Raw genomic sequence first — 13855 nt, 5'->3', positions numbered from 1 at the left:
TGCTGATCTTTGTGATATCAACTGGCCTCATCTCCTCTAAGAACGCATTTATTACTGAACACAGTTATATAATAATTTAATTTCTTTGAGGTAGTATTATTTCTTCAGTGACTGTAATTTCCGAGATGCCCCTGAACGCCTCTCCAGTCCATCCACCCTCCTTTAATCAGTGAAACAAGAAAAACACTTTCAGATCAAATCAGAAAGTGTGGAGTTGATCCATCAGTTGCCAGATCCACACATCGGTCAATCGTATGTTTCCTTATTGTTTGTTTTTTCTCCAGTAACACTGAACTTGAATGAACACTCTGCTGTGTTACGCTAATATTCACCTGTAGTCCTCCCTCTAACAATGGAAAGGTATTTATATTTTGTGATTTTTTTTTTTGAGGCCACTAAATAACATTATATATTTGAATTTCATCCTCGTCTAAACTAAAGGGAAAGCAGTAGGTGGCGTTTATGACAGGTATTCAGTTAAATTGACATGTCAAGTGGAATTTAAACATAACATTATCTCCAGCTGGCTTGAAAATATGATTATTTAATACATTTGGAAATAAATAACACTGTGAGAAAAAAGTGACGGATGCTTAAGCTCATTTTAGACTTAAAAGAAATAAAAAGCGTATTACTGCAGATTGCATCTTTTTCTGCATTTCCTTTTGAGTTTTCTGTTTTTATTTCTTTTTTTTTCTCTAAACATTCTTCTTTACATTTTGCTATTAAAGCAAAATTCTGTTATTTCTTTCCCCTCTCACAATTTCTGGAAATAATAATTAGCATGACATTTTTTATTTGTGAATGCAACTGTAGAGGAAACGTGTCAGCATGTCTTTATGCATGAATAAAATGTATTTTAAATGCATGAATCAACCTGAAAATGATGATTTCGTACACATATTATACATTCTTCTTGATGAAATGTTTTTTAATTAATTTTCACAGGTAGTTTTTTTTTTTACTTTTTTTTTTTTGACTCTTTTTTGGTACAAATGAGCTGCATTCGGAGGGAGGAAATGATGCACCATGAAAGCATTTTATTAGTTTGAAGCCATTTGGCTCTTTTCAGGTTGTTTTAACTTTTTTTCTGCTGTCGCATTAGAGGGAATTGTGTGAAGTTCCCCCACCAGGAGGTGCCAGTGCTCCTGGAATATCTACTGTGTCTGCAGACACAGGATCACCTGCAGTCATCAAGGTTTTAAAATCAGGTTTTAACTCAGTTAAAATCAAACTCCGGCATCAGGCACATTATTGGAATACTTGGAAATGTTTGTTTTGGAACAACGTTCACAGAGTTTCTTTTAAAAGTGGAACAAAATAACAAGAATCATATGTTTCGCCATTCATGTCTTCCAATAATCTAAATAGGATTACAGAATATCTGTAATGTTGCTGCATCATACTCAGTATTTTCTTATTCCTACTCTGCAATATGCATGAAAACAAAATCTAGCGTCTTTCCATTCATTGCATGTGAAACTTGTTTATTGTGATACTGCAAGATATTGAAAGTTCAAATTATCTTAGTAAAAAAAGGGCAGAAGCATAAACCTATTGCACACTTTCTTACAAGTCTACGGCCATAAAATTGAAATAAAACACTGCCAGTAGAATATTAAAGGGGGTGAAAGTATTAAAATGCACAATAAAGAGTCAACATTACCACAATAGAAGGAGAAAATGCCACAGTGTTCCATTGGAATTCTGCTGTGAAAGCTCAATGCAGGGAAACACGATTCATTTTCATTCATTTGTGCTTTTTGATATTGTGATAAATCTGTGACCAGTCAGCACTTTCTCTAATTTTAGGCCCTTAAATAAGTTTTCCTCCTCTGTGTTATATATTGTGTTAGTATTACGTGCCTGCTGTGCATATTAACTGTATAATTTAGATTTTCATCCACATTTCAGCACGCCGATTAAAAGCAGCAGGAGTTGTTCTAATGCGTTAGGGTCACACCTCCGCCCATCACTGCTGAGTGTTTAGCACCTTCTTAATCTTTCTTTCCTGTGTGTGGTGAATACGTGCACGGTGTGCATACACGTGCGCAAATGAGAGACGGGTCCCCATCACTAATTACAGCCTCGGCAGAGGAGAGCCGAGGTGCTCCGTCGTCAAATTAAAAAGCAGAGCGACGCCTCGGAGGGGCCGCGGCGGTCCCGGAGTCGGGATATTTGCCGTCGACACGCTCATTCTGCTCGTCCTGTGCTTTTAGTCACCGTCTTCAATTAAAATGCGCCCCAGCCGCTGTCCTCCTGCGTCCCTTCCCGTCCTCTGCAGCCATAAAAGGGTCCCCTCGTGTTCTGACCCCGGCTTTATTTTACCGCTGCAGCGTGTCGTCCCGATTCTTCCTCTCTCACATTAACACGTTCTCACTTCAGGGCCCCAGAATCAAAACCCCGATCATCAGAAGTAATGCCATGTCGGTGCACCGTGTGGCAGAAGTGAGTCACTTTCTTCAAGTTTGCTCACTGCACCATCTTGTGGTTTGCCTGATGTTTGACAACCCGTCCAGATGTGGCCGCTTTAAGAGGATTCTTCACACTTCTGCACTCCGCTCACTTCACGTCTCCGATTGTCTCTCGCCTCTCCGTGTCTCTCTTGTTCCGCAGCAGCTGTTTTTTTTTTTTTTTTTTTTGTTCCAGTAGTTGTTGAAACAGTCAGATTTTGTCCTTGGCCCACGTCCCGTAATGTTCCTCTGCTCTCAATTTCACAACCGAAGCCGTGCGCTGAGAGGACCTTTTAGGACTTAATGGTGTTATTGGGAAACAAACCCTTCTGTGTGGTTTTGTCCTCTTGGACTGTTCAGAACATTATTGCTTTTTGTATTATAATAGCATAATAAAAAGGATTTATAGGTCTCCAGAATAGAAACTGTTTCTCCACAACTCCATCAGATTATTAAATGATGGAAAAAAATATACTGTGTATTCCTGCAAATGGATTCGAGTTTTTAGAGAAATACAATCAATAAATGTCTCATTTGTGATACACGTAGAATGCAGTGAATTTAATCTTCTGTAGTTTATTCCTCTGTCAGAAGAATGCCTCATGTCTGTTTATTTCCCTTTCATTTGTTGACGGAATACATTCGCAGGATGAACAGCAGAGCACGACAAAGCTGTTAGACATCGAACAAATTTCTTATAAGTGTTCCGTCAAATAATGAAGATTTTCAATGCTGCTGAATTTTTAGCGAAGAAACATCACTACAACAAAGAAATGATAGACCAAGCTCAAATGTCATTATTTGATCTATTTCTTGTTCCGTCGGTCAAATACAGAAGTCACGGAGGGTCTTCTGTGGTGCTGTAGTGGCTTTCTGCTGTCATACAGTGACATCTAGTGGTCACAGATGGTATGCACAGCATATTTTCTGAAGTTAATCGCTATTTAATAGAAACGGAAAAAAACTGAACGGCTTTATTGAAAAATACAGGAAGATGAAATTCTCTTTTTTAAGTGTGGTGTTTGTAACCACAAAATTCTGGGTTAACATTGTTTGTTGTCAATAAAAATCTGTTTATTGGCGTTGACGTTTTAGCTGCTGTAAGATACCGCACTACATCATACTGTTAGTATTCATAAAATGTTTTCACTCAGCCATGGTTGTAACAAAGTGCTTTACTCGAGGAGCACGATTTAAAATATAAGACATAAAACAAAATAAGAAATACAACTAAAAGAGGAATAAAAAAACCTAAAAGCATGAGTTAATTCATGGCAAAAAGAGGATTTGCGTTAGCTCGCTTACTGTGTGACGGTGGTTGAGAGACGCAGGCAGTCAGACTCCCATTAAATTCAGTTGTTGAAACTTGTGCATGTTTGCTTATCTTGTTTATTTTTTAAGTTAAAATGACTGTTGCGGCTCTGGCTTATACAGAACACACTCATTTTAAATACACATTAATGCAATGTAATTAAAAAAAAGGGTAATATTGAAGTTTCCGTGACACTTGACACCTGTGTCCTTTAACCGTGAACAAAGCTTTTTCTTTGTGTCTCAATTTTAACCTTCCTGTTCAAAACAAGTATTTTTTTTTTTAAATGACGATGTCAGAAGTGTTACACATTTTTAATTTTCTCCCCTTCGCCTCCATGAGCAGTGTGACTGGATGTGTTTAACAAACACTCGGTCTGGACGGTAAAACTGGCGGTTTGCAGCACAACTCATCACACTTTGTGTTTTCCACCTGCACAGATACTGTTGCATCTACTGCACGTCTGCAGGCGCCTCGATAACATTTCCTCCGAGTGTCCCCTCTGTAGGTGGTTCTTCAAACTAGTTTTTTTCCTTTCTTTCTTTCTTTCTTTCTTTTTTTCTTTTTTTTTTTTGCCTGGGCTTTTCCCTGTGCATCGTACAAAATTAATCCTCCTGCAAGAGCTGAATATGCAGCAAATCCCGCGAAGGCTTTTTACCCTCCCACCTTCCTCCGTCTAATCAATTCTGTAGAGAATTTGCATTAAAACTACTCACTCTTGCACACTTACTGAGATTAGCGATGACTGTCTGCACATTGTGTGGTGATTAAAAAAAAAAAACATATTTACAATTCAGATGTGTCCATCTAAAGCAGATGTTTTTTGTCTGTCTTCATGAGACAGTTTGGATAAATAAATCTCTCCCAGTTTGAGTCAGGAGGAGACCCAGACGGAGCGAGTGGAGGGCATGTAATTGTGAAACGTTATTCTTTTGTACAGAGCATCGATACGGGACTGAGGGACGGAGCCTGCGCTCTTTTTTTACACACGTTGCCATGGAAACCAGCCCAGCAGCCAACCAGCTGCTGCAACAATCCCCCCCCTACACACACACACACACACACACACACACACACACTCCTCCTCCTGCACATTCATATTGCATACCAGCACATGGATTATTATAAGCCGACCACTGAGTGTTTTTTGCCATTAAAAAAGAAAAAGACAAAAAGAAAAAAAAAAAAAACAAAAACACAACAACTCTGAAACCTGCTGCACATCACTATGAAAACACAAATTCACAGAGCTGAGGCAAAGTGTGTTTTGCTTTGGTTGATAGAGGTGCAGAAATAATATTAGACTGCTGTTAAAACAAAAACAGTCTTAAAATATGCAGCGCATTAAAATACGGCTGTAGGGAAATCCACAGACAAACCGCAGTGATTTTCAGCTGACTTGTGTACATGGGCATATGATTTGTGCGCAGAAATGGAGCATGATAATTGCAGCGCCTTGTGTTAAACATCTGGGCCGAGGCCGGGCTGTGCGCTCCAGCAGCACCTCACAATGCACGAGAAAGATTTCTGTTACTGCAATCAATACAGAGCGCGTCCTTTATTCTCACGGACGTCTCGTCCTCTGATTCAAATGGTCTCCATCTTCAAGTGGTAGAGAACTGCAGTTGTTCTTAATTCATGTTTCATAAAATTCTGTAATGATTCAACAGTGTTAACAGGGACTGGATATTATTTTAAAGCAGACGTGTCAAACATAAGGCCCGTGGGCCAAAACCGGCCTGTAAGGGGCTCCAATCTGGCCCGTCAAACTACAAATATATTGAAAAAAATTAAGATTTTTCTCTGTAGAAGTGTCTAGAAATGACTCTTGTATTTGCCGCTGCACAAATAAAATGAATTGAACTGATTTTTTTGCCAAATTTCTTGATCACAACAGACGGAACAAAGAGAGCTGAGCGGAGTTTGTTGGTGATGCTGCCATGAAATCAAGCAAACTAGAATAAGCCTCAAAGCCATGCTGTCAGGGTGAGTTTTAAAAAACATGCATAATGCATCAGCGAGACGAGAAGTTTTTGAGACATTTCACTTTATTTTGCAGCTTTGAAATTCAGACGACATTGAGACTGTAGTCATTTTGAGTCATAATTGTTTGGTTTTGTGAAAATACTGACATTTTAATGACGTTTGCTCTGCGTCACAATGAAGAAAACCTTTGAAAAACTGTTCACACTAACTTATTCCATGTTTGAGTATATTTATATATAAAGTAGAAACTTTGAAGGATCACAAGCCAAAATAGATAAAACCTTTAGTCTTTGTCACTGGTTTACATTTTATGAGCAGAGTGCACATAAACTGAAAGAGGGACCGTGAAATCGAATGCAGTCAGGATCCTTGTTTTTTCCACCTCTGCTCTAAAAGGTCTGCGGAGGATCTGGAGAGCTGACAAAGTGGAGACTCGAGTTTTTTTTTTTTTTTTTACCTGACAACAGCCATATTTTATGAGCCCCGTCTCCCACTCGGACTGCAAAGGAGGGAACGGCACAAAACTTAGAAGAAATGAAGTGAATCAGCAATTCAACGAGCAGCTGGACGTGGCAGGTCTGACCAGCAGGAGCTATCAGGGGCAGTAAACGGTAATCTGCACCATCCGGAGGCCTCGAGGCGGTAATCCGAAGCCCAGGCTGCACCGGTGGTCAGCACGGCTGTCTGAGTGTGTGTGTGTGTGTGTCAGGCAGGTCGATGTAACGCAGCTCCTCTTCACCTCCTCCTGCTCCTTCTCCTCCGCCGCCGCCGCCGCCTCCTCCCTCTCACTGCGTCAGTGAAATTTAAACCTCGCCAGAGTCGCAGACGACACATTAGCAGCCCGTAACGAAGCGGGAGTGATCCGTCGCCGTCTGATCTCAAGGCCTTTGTTCAGAGTTGGATGTCGGATCGTCGGCGTCATCAAGTTCTGAAGTTTGCTCCTCATGGCGGTGCGGTGGAGGTGATCAACGTTTACGCTGCGTTCACAGTAAATGTTGAGTCGGTTGAGACTCGTGTTCTCAATTTGCTTCTCATTGATTCGTCATATTTGTAAACTGGAAAGAAAATAAATCAAATTCTTCTTCTTTTTTTTTAGAAGCTGTTGAATTGGTTCGCAACCGTCCGGGTTGCCAGATCTGAGAGACATAACCAGATAAACTGCCACTCACTCTGTGAAACAGCCCGGTGTCTTCACCGAACCACAGGCTCCGCCCACGCGTTGAATTCGTCTCCACTCTCCTGTTTGTACATTTCCTCGTGCACTTTGCTCGCGGACGGGGCTCCGTGTTTCTCTCTGGGGTTGTTATCTGGCTCTGCTGCCGACTGCTGTTGACCTTCGGGAACGAGGACGAGGGCCACTTGGCCTACTTCTTAATATTCCACGGTGTTAATTTTGGCTGGGAAGCAGCTGAACAGATCCCGGATGAATCGTTCGAAACTGCTCGCTCATGAAAGCAGATTGTGTTTTCAGTTTGCTTAGAGTTTTATGGGCGATCGACTCAGATATTCCTCCGTTAAGCAGCACTTTGATCAGGTTTAATCTAAGCATTAGTGACATATCAATTCAGTTCGCCAAGTGCAACACAGTCATTTCAGAGAACAGCCCAGCAGTAAGCAGCAGCGGCTGTGAATCAGTCATATCAGGATCAGTTGTGTCTTTGATTAAATCTCCGGTGTCAGTCGGTCAATATTATTGTTGTCAGATGCGACGGAGACGGGGAAGGTTGATGGACTGATTCTAAAATCCATTTCTCAAACAGGTTGCAGGGGAAACGCTGAGCTGCGCTCTCTCCTCCGAGGTGGTTTTCATCCTCATGTACCCGCGCGATCATTAAAAAAAAACCGTTTCGGCTTTCATTTAGAGTCTAATTGAGAATTTACATTTACATGAGGCTAGTTTTCAGCACATTTAAGATGCTGTTTTAAATTCTGAATAATGTGCTCAGGCTCTTTTAAATAAACAAATTCACAAGCAAATGAGTTGCCAGCTGTATTAAAGTAACAGCTCCAGTATTGTCCCGGTTTCCTCAGCCTCCTGAGTCCATCTGCTCACATTTGTTTTTCCGCTCTCCGCGCTCGGTATTTACTCAGAAATTCAACAAAAAGACCATCGCCACAATCAAAGTTTGCCATCGCGCTGATCAGAGGAGCGGAGACTTGAGCTTGCTTTTGCACCGTCATCAATTTCATGCTCATGTCTTTCATTATGAGGATTTGGTCCAGAAATCAATGATGTCTCCCCCTGCAGCACCTTCACGTCGGCGTTGAATTTTAACCTCGTAAACAACAAATAATTGACAGCAACACCTACTCATGCTGCAGAAATCCTTGAGTCACGCTTCTAAAAGTGCCCTTTTTTTTTTTTTTTTGCATTATACAACATACTTACATACCTCCTGGTTAGAGTCATGTTTTTTTCATGAATTGATTATATTTTCAGCTCATGAAAATGAGCAAAAATTGAGTTTCATATAATGTTTTCAGCTGTTAACCCACCAGAGGTCTCACAAGATTAGGAGTATTCCATTAGAAGAACTTTAATATATTATTCATGATATTGTTCAAACTGAAATAAAGTGTTGCTGTAGTTCCTTCCTGTTTTCCTGGTTGTACCGGATGGATTAAACTTCTGCACACATCCAGCCAACTCATGAAAGATGTTCCCACTTCCTGTGGCTAATGCTAAGTAGCTAATACGCATGAAAGAAATGGAAAAGGAAAAAAAAGAGTGTCATGCACCCGTGTTCACTCCAGTATAGATGTGAGACAGACTGAAAGAGAGAGAGAAATATTTGAAGTGTTTTTAATGAGTTTCATGGCCGCCTTAGGGTCTCTGACAATTTTAAGTTATTCAGCTGGTTGCAATCTGCACTCTCACCACCAGAGGGCTCTAAATCCTCCTGACCTTTACACAAAACAAACCAATAATGTGTAGAGACAGAAAAAGAGAACTGTTTGAAAATGTTTTTCTTCATGAGCTTTGTGGGTTTCCCCGATGAGAAAGAGGTTTATAATTGGTTAATCTGTAATCTAAGCTGTAAAGGTTATGGCCCACGGGCCTTATGTTTGACACCCTTGGGTTGAAAGTGAAATAAATTCAAACATACTTTTCTTATTTCTACTAATTTTGAGAGACATGATAATAAATATGTATATAGTCGTAATTGATCAAATCAGAATCAAGATATCGAGATTGAGAGACTGTTTGTCTTTTTTTTTTTTTTAGCATTTCCTGTGTCAAACTATTCAAGGTGAATTTCCACGTAGGCTCGACCACAGTCTAATTATACCTTTCTTTCTTTTCGAACTCCTCCCGCCCACAGCACTCCTCCACACCGGTCCTGTGGTGTCCCCCACTCCCCCACTCCGCTGCTCAAAGCAGCAAATTATTTCCATTTTTATCATTTCATCACTTCCCTCAATGATAACATCAATGAATTTATTACCTTTTGAAAGGGAGATGAAGGCAGCAGAAAGAGATGAGTTTATACCCCCCCTCCCTCCTTCCTCTCTCTCTCTCTCTCTCTCTGTATATCAGATGCATCCCTCGCTCGGTGGAGCCAGGCATATGGAAATGGAGCCTGGGCAGATGGGGGGGAGTCCCACAGGCAGTCCAGATGACTAATGAATAATGAACAATGGAGGGGAAACTGCTCCGTCGTATAAACAGAGGTGTGATGTTCCAGATAGGCCGCCGCCCGGCCCCCGCTAAACATTAATCAATATTGAATCGTGTCCCTCCGTCTGAATCACACGACGCGCAGCATCAATTTGCTTCCACTCAGGCATCTATTAGCTTATCAAAAGCTCCGGGAACGCATAATTTATGAGACATGCCTTGCTGGATCCAGATTGCGATCTGTTGATGCACAGGATACATGCGTCTCTCAAATGCAATTCATTTAAAAAAGAGAGACAGCTTCATTCTCGGAGGCCGGGATCCGCTCTGTAGTCCTGGAAACTGCTGCTGACGCTCGTGTACTTTGAATATCCGCGTGTGTATTTTTTATATCCTTGCGGAAACCGGCCAAACTTAGCCGATTTCCATTTGCAGCTCCTGAATTATGCAGCTGCTTCACAGTCTACTGTAAAACAAGCCGTAAATGTGTGTTTTTTTTTAACTGCTGGATTCTCTGTTGGAGAGGCCATTTTGAAGAGTTTTCAGCTTCAAATCCGCAGAGACGCTCGGCTGACTGTCACGTTTCACTCAGAGGAAAACTGAAGACACGGCTGAACCTGAACGGCGATTAAAAAAAACACAACAGTAAAGACTTTTTAAGACTGGGAGGATCCAAAATCAATAAGTCATGACGTGAAATCAATACGATACACTTTGTTCCACTGTGCTTAAGCAGAAATTAAGAATCACTAACTAATTACAACTGAAATTACTACAGTTAAACCTGAGTTTTTTCCTGATTTCATCCATCATTTGTTCCAAACACATTCAATGTGAACCGATTAAAGAAAACTGTAACTGTTTTATGTCAGTATAAATGCCTTACATCAATACGACAGTTAAATTTCTCATTCTTCCGAATAAAGTTCCTGTTGCAATTTGATTAAACAAAAAAAAATGTGTCTCTTGTTGCTCTGCTTTGACCTGTGACACATTTAACACATCTTCTGAAACCCTCCAGAGACGAGGCAGATTTACAGACAGAACCTGGTTACAAAACAGGAGAAGGAAAAAAAAAACCGGAGGAAGGAGAGTGAAGTGAGAGAAACGCTGATGAAATCTGCTGTTTTTAGAGAGTCGCTCCACGGTGAGCTGACAGATCCAGCCTCGTCTTCATCACATCGTCTGATTGTTCTCCGCCGAGCCTTTAAACTGTATGAGTGTGTGTGTGTGTGTGTGTGAGAATGTGTGTGTGAGAGCGTGCGTTACACCATGACCTACATTTCAAGTCTGCAGTGCAATGCAAGTGATGGTTTGTGTGTTTGTGTGAGCATGTGAGAGAGACAAAGAGCTCTGTCTGTGGTTAACCGTACTCCTCGCCTTCCTCCACATCCACACACTCCTGCCTACACACACACACACACACACACACACACGATGCCACAGCCTTCATGCAGCAGTGTTTTCTCTCACTCTTTGGCCTTTGACTCTTCTGGAGTTTTCCTCTTTAAAGCCACAGTTGAATTTTTTTTCTTTTTAAATCCGAAAATTAACACACCATGTTAAAAATCCCACACAGTATTTCTTTCCTTTGTTCTCCTTTGTCTTCATTGTCACCTTTTTCTTATTTATCTTCTTGAATTTGACTCAACATCGAGTCTCTTCATCTAATTTTCTTCCTCGATTTCCCTCTTTTAGACTGAGACTTTGCAATTCTTTTTCTTTATACTGAAACGTGATGTTTTTATATTAATCACTCTTGATCCATTTTAATGAAGTACACCAGTTGGAAAGGTGTGAACTGATTTTGAATGGCTGTGATTAGAAAATAAGGGATTATAAGTGAGCAACATGGAGTGCTTTGTTTCTGTGTTTGTGCAGTTTGAGCTGCAGCTGATGGCTGTTTTTACTGATTAACCAGTGAATCAGAAGAATTTTCAGAATTTTCTGGGTCTTCTTAGCCGCTCGCTGCAGAGGATCACCTTCCTCCGTCTCATTACTTCCCCGGCCTCCTCTACTGTTACACCGCCCATCTCCATTTACTCCTTCACCACATCCATCAATCTCCTCTGAGCTCTTCGTCTCTCAGCTGGGAGAATCCAGAGAAGAAGAAGAAAAAAAAACTAAAACCAGGTAGTGCAGCAGCTCTAAAATATGCTCCTTGACTCCCAGTTTCATTCTTACCTTTATGATCTTTTCACCTTTTTAGCTTTCTCCTTCAAAACCTTAATATTCAAAATCTAACCACAACATAAGACTCGGATGGATTTCCCTGAAACTTTTAGAAACTGAATAAATATTAAGATGGGCTGCTGGCAATAAAGTGCATATTTTTATTATTGAAAGAATCTAAAATTACAAAACACACATGCCAGTGTTTTAATGAAGTCTGTTTCCATTTCAACCCCGAAGTGTTGTTTAAGGTCAATGGGTAGGACACTTACCAATGGGAAACAAACTTCAAGAAAAAAATATGAATATAGCTTAGATATAAAGGAAATATTTTGATAACTTTAATTTAAATATGTTTATTTCCATAGTTTCTGATTATTATTTCCACCTGTTCAGGCTGCTTATAGTTCCTACGTGTGGTTTTGGGGTTTGAGAACAAACCTGACCCAGACACCGTATAAAAGTGTTTTGAAGCGGGACTACACAGTGTGTGTGTGAGATAAAGCTGTGTGAGACATGAATTTATGGTTGCTATGGTAACCTACTTTTGGAACACACTTCAGAAATTGGTGTGGAGGTGCCATCAGATGATGCCTGAGGTGTCCTGGAGGGGCCCGGACCGCTGACTTCTTCTGCGGTCACTGTCTTTAACACGCTGCTGCTCAACATGCGGGATTAAAAAGTGTCTCATGATGTGAGACTCTTCAGGGGAAATTAGAACAGCCTTTGACTAATGTGTATTATTTAGTTTATTTAGTTAAATTCAGTGCTTTCTTTTCCAGAGTACTTGGTAATCTGGTGTTCTTTTTTTTTGTTTTTTCTTGAAGAGGTGGGAAGAATTTACATGAACGCAACTTCAGCGTTTGAAACCGAAAGCTGAGATGGCGTGATGATAACAGATGCGATCAGTCGAGTGGAATTTTAACCAACATCTCAAACACTTTCTCGCCTGTTTCGTTAAACATCCTCCAGATGTGCGTCAGACGACGGCCGTCCGTCAACAAGACAGTCACACACACTCGTCTTTTACTCTCGAGCAACATTCTGTGTGTGCATACACGGATATAGTAACTGGACACGTGTGTGTGTGTGTGTGTGTGTGTGGTGTGTGTGTGTGTGTGTGTGTGTGTGTGTGTGTGTGTGTGGTGTGTGTGTGTGTGTGTGTGTGTGTGTGTGTGTGTGTGTGTGTGTGTGTGTGTGTGTGTGTGTGTGTGTGTGTGTGTGTGTGTGTGTGTGTGTGTGTGTGTGTGTGTGTGTGTGTGTGTGTATATATATATATGTGAACACACCCATGCCGACCTCCGTTCCTTCATATAGACACAGTTGTAACTGATGAACTGTGATTCTAGCCTGACCCTGAAACATGTTCACATGAAAGGCCATTGATTTCCCCAACGTGGACTTCCATCGATGTCGTCACGGTAACACGAGTCCACGTTGTTTGTTGTGCAATCGCATGCACGCAAACATACACAAGCACACACAAAAAAAAAAGTTTCTTATGGAGAAATCTCATTGATTTTTTTTGTTTTTTTCTGCAGATTCATTATTAAAAATTAATTCTGAACTCATTTGTTACTTTGAGTTTCCAAATTTTAACCTCAGCTGATCCATAATCAACCAATTTTAGCTGATAAATAGCGGTAAATATTTGCAGAGAAAGAAACAAATTCTGCATGAAAACTTGGTTTCCCTCTGAATCTGTTAAAACCGATCACATTTATTTACACCCACATATTCAGAAGCACTTCCTGTTTTTAATCAAACACATTTGGACTTCACTGCTTCACCCCAGCCAGAAATCATTAATTTTTTTTTTCCTACAGAATCAGATTTCTGTTTTTCAAACTCATGGAGCAGCATCGATCTCCAGTTGGCCGTCTCCAGACTGAAACCGATCCTCGGCCGTGAACACTCTCTGCATCACATCTCTTCCAAGCAGCGGACCTGCACTGGCCCGGTTTCCCTCTTCCTCCTCCTCCTCCTCCTCCTCCTCGGACCTCGGCCCCCCCCCCCAGGTGGAGCCCTGGAAGCTGCTGCAGGATAATGACCCCCAGGGCGGATGCAGTTTGTGATGGAGGCTGACAGCCCACAGAGATCAGAGGGGGATGATCTTCTCCCTTTTCAGCTGTGGGTTCACAGTATCGGAGGAGGGGAGGTTAGAGGTGTCTTCCACTGAGGGCTCATGCGATGCAGACCTCTCTGCTCGTTGATTTCTTGGAGATGATAGAGGAGCTCTTCTGTGTAACACAACAAAAACAACGAACCTCACCGATTTTGGATTTTCATTAAGGACCAGAAGTTGCCTTAAAA

The sequence above is a fragment of the Salarias fasciatus genome, chromosome 17, assembly GCF_902148845.1.
Source record: "Salarias fasciatus chromosome 17, fSalaFa1.1, whole genome shotgun sequence".
In the NCBI taxonomy this organism is placed as follows: Eukaryota; Metazoa; Chordata; class Actinopteri; order Blenniiformes; family Blenniidae; genus Salarias; species Salarias fasciatus.
Note: the sequence above shows the minus strand (reverse complement) of the source record.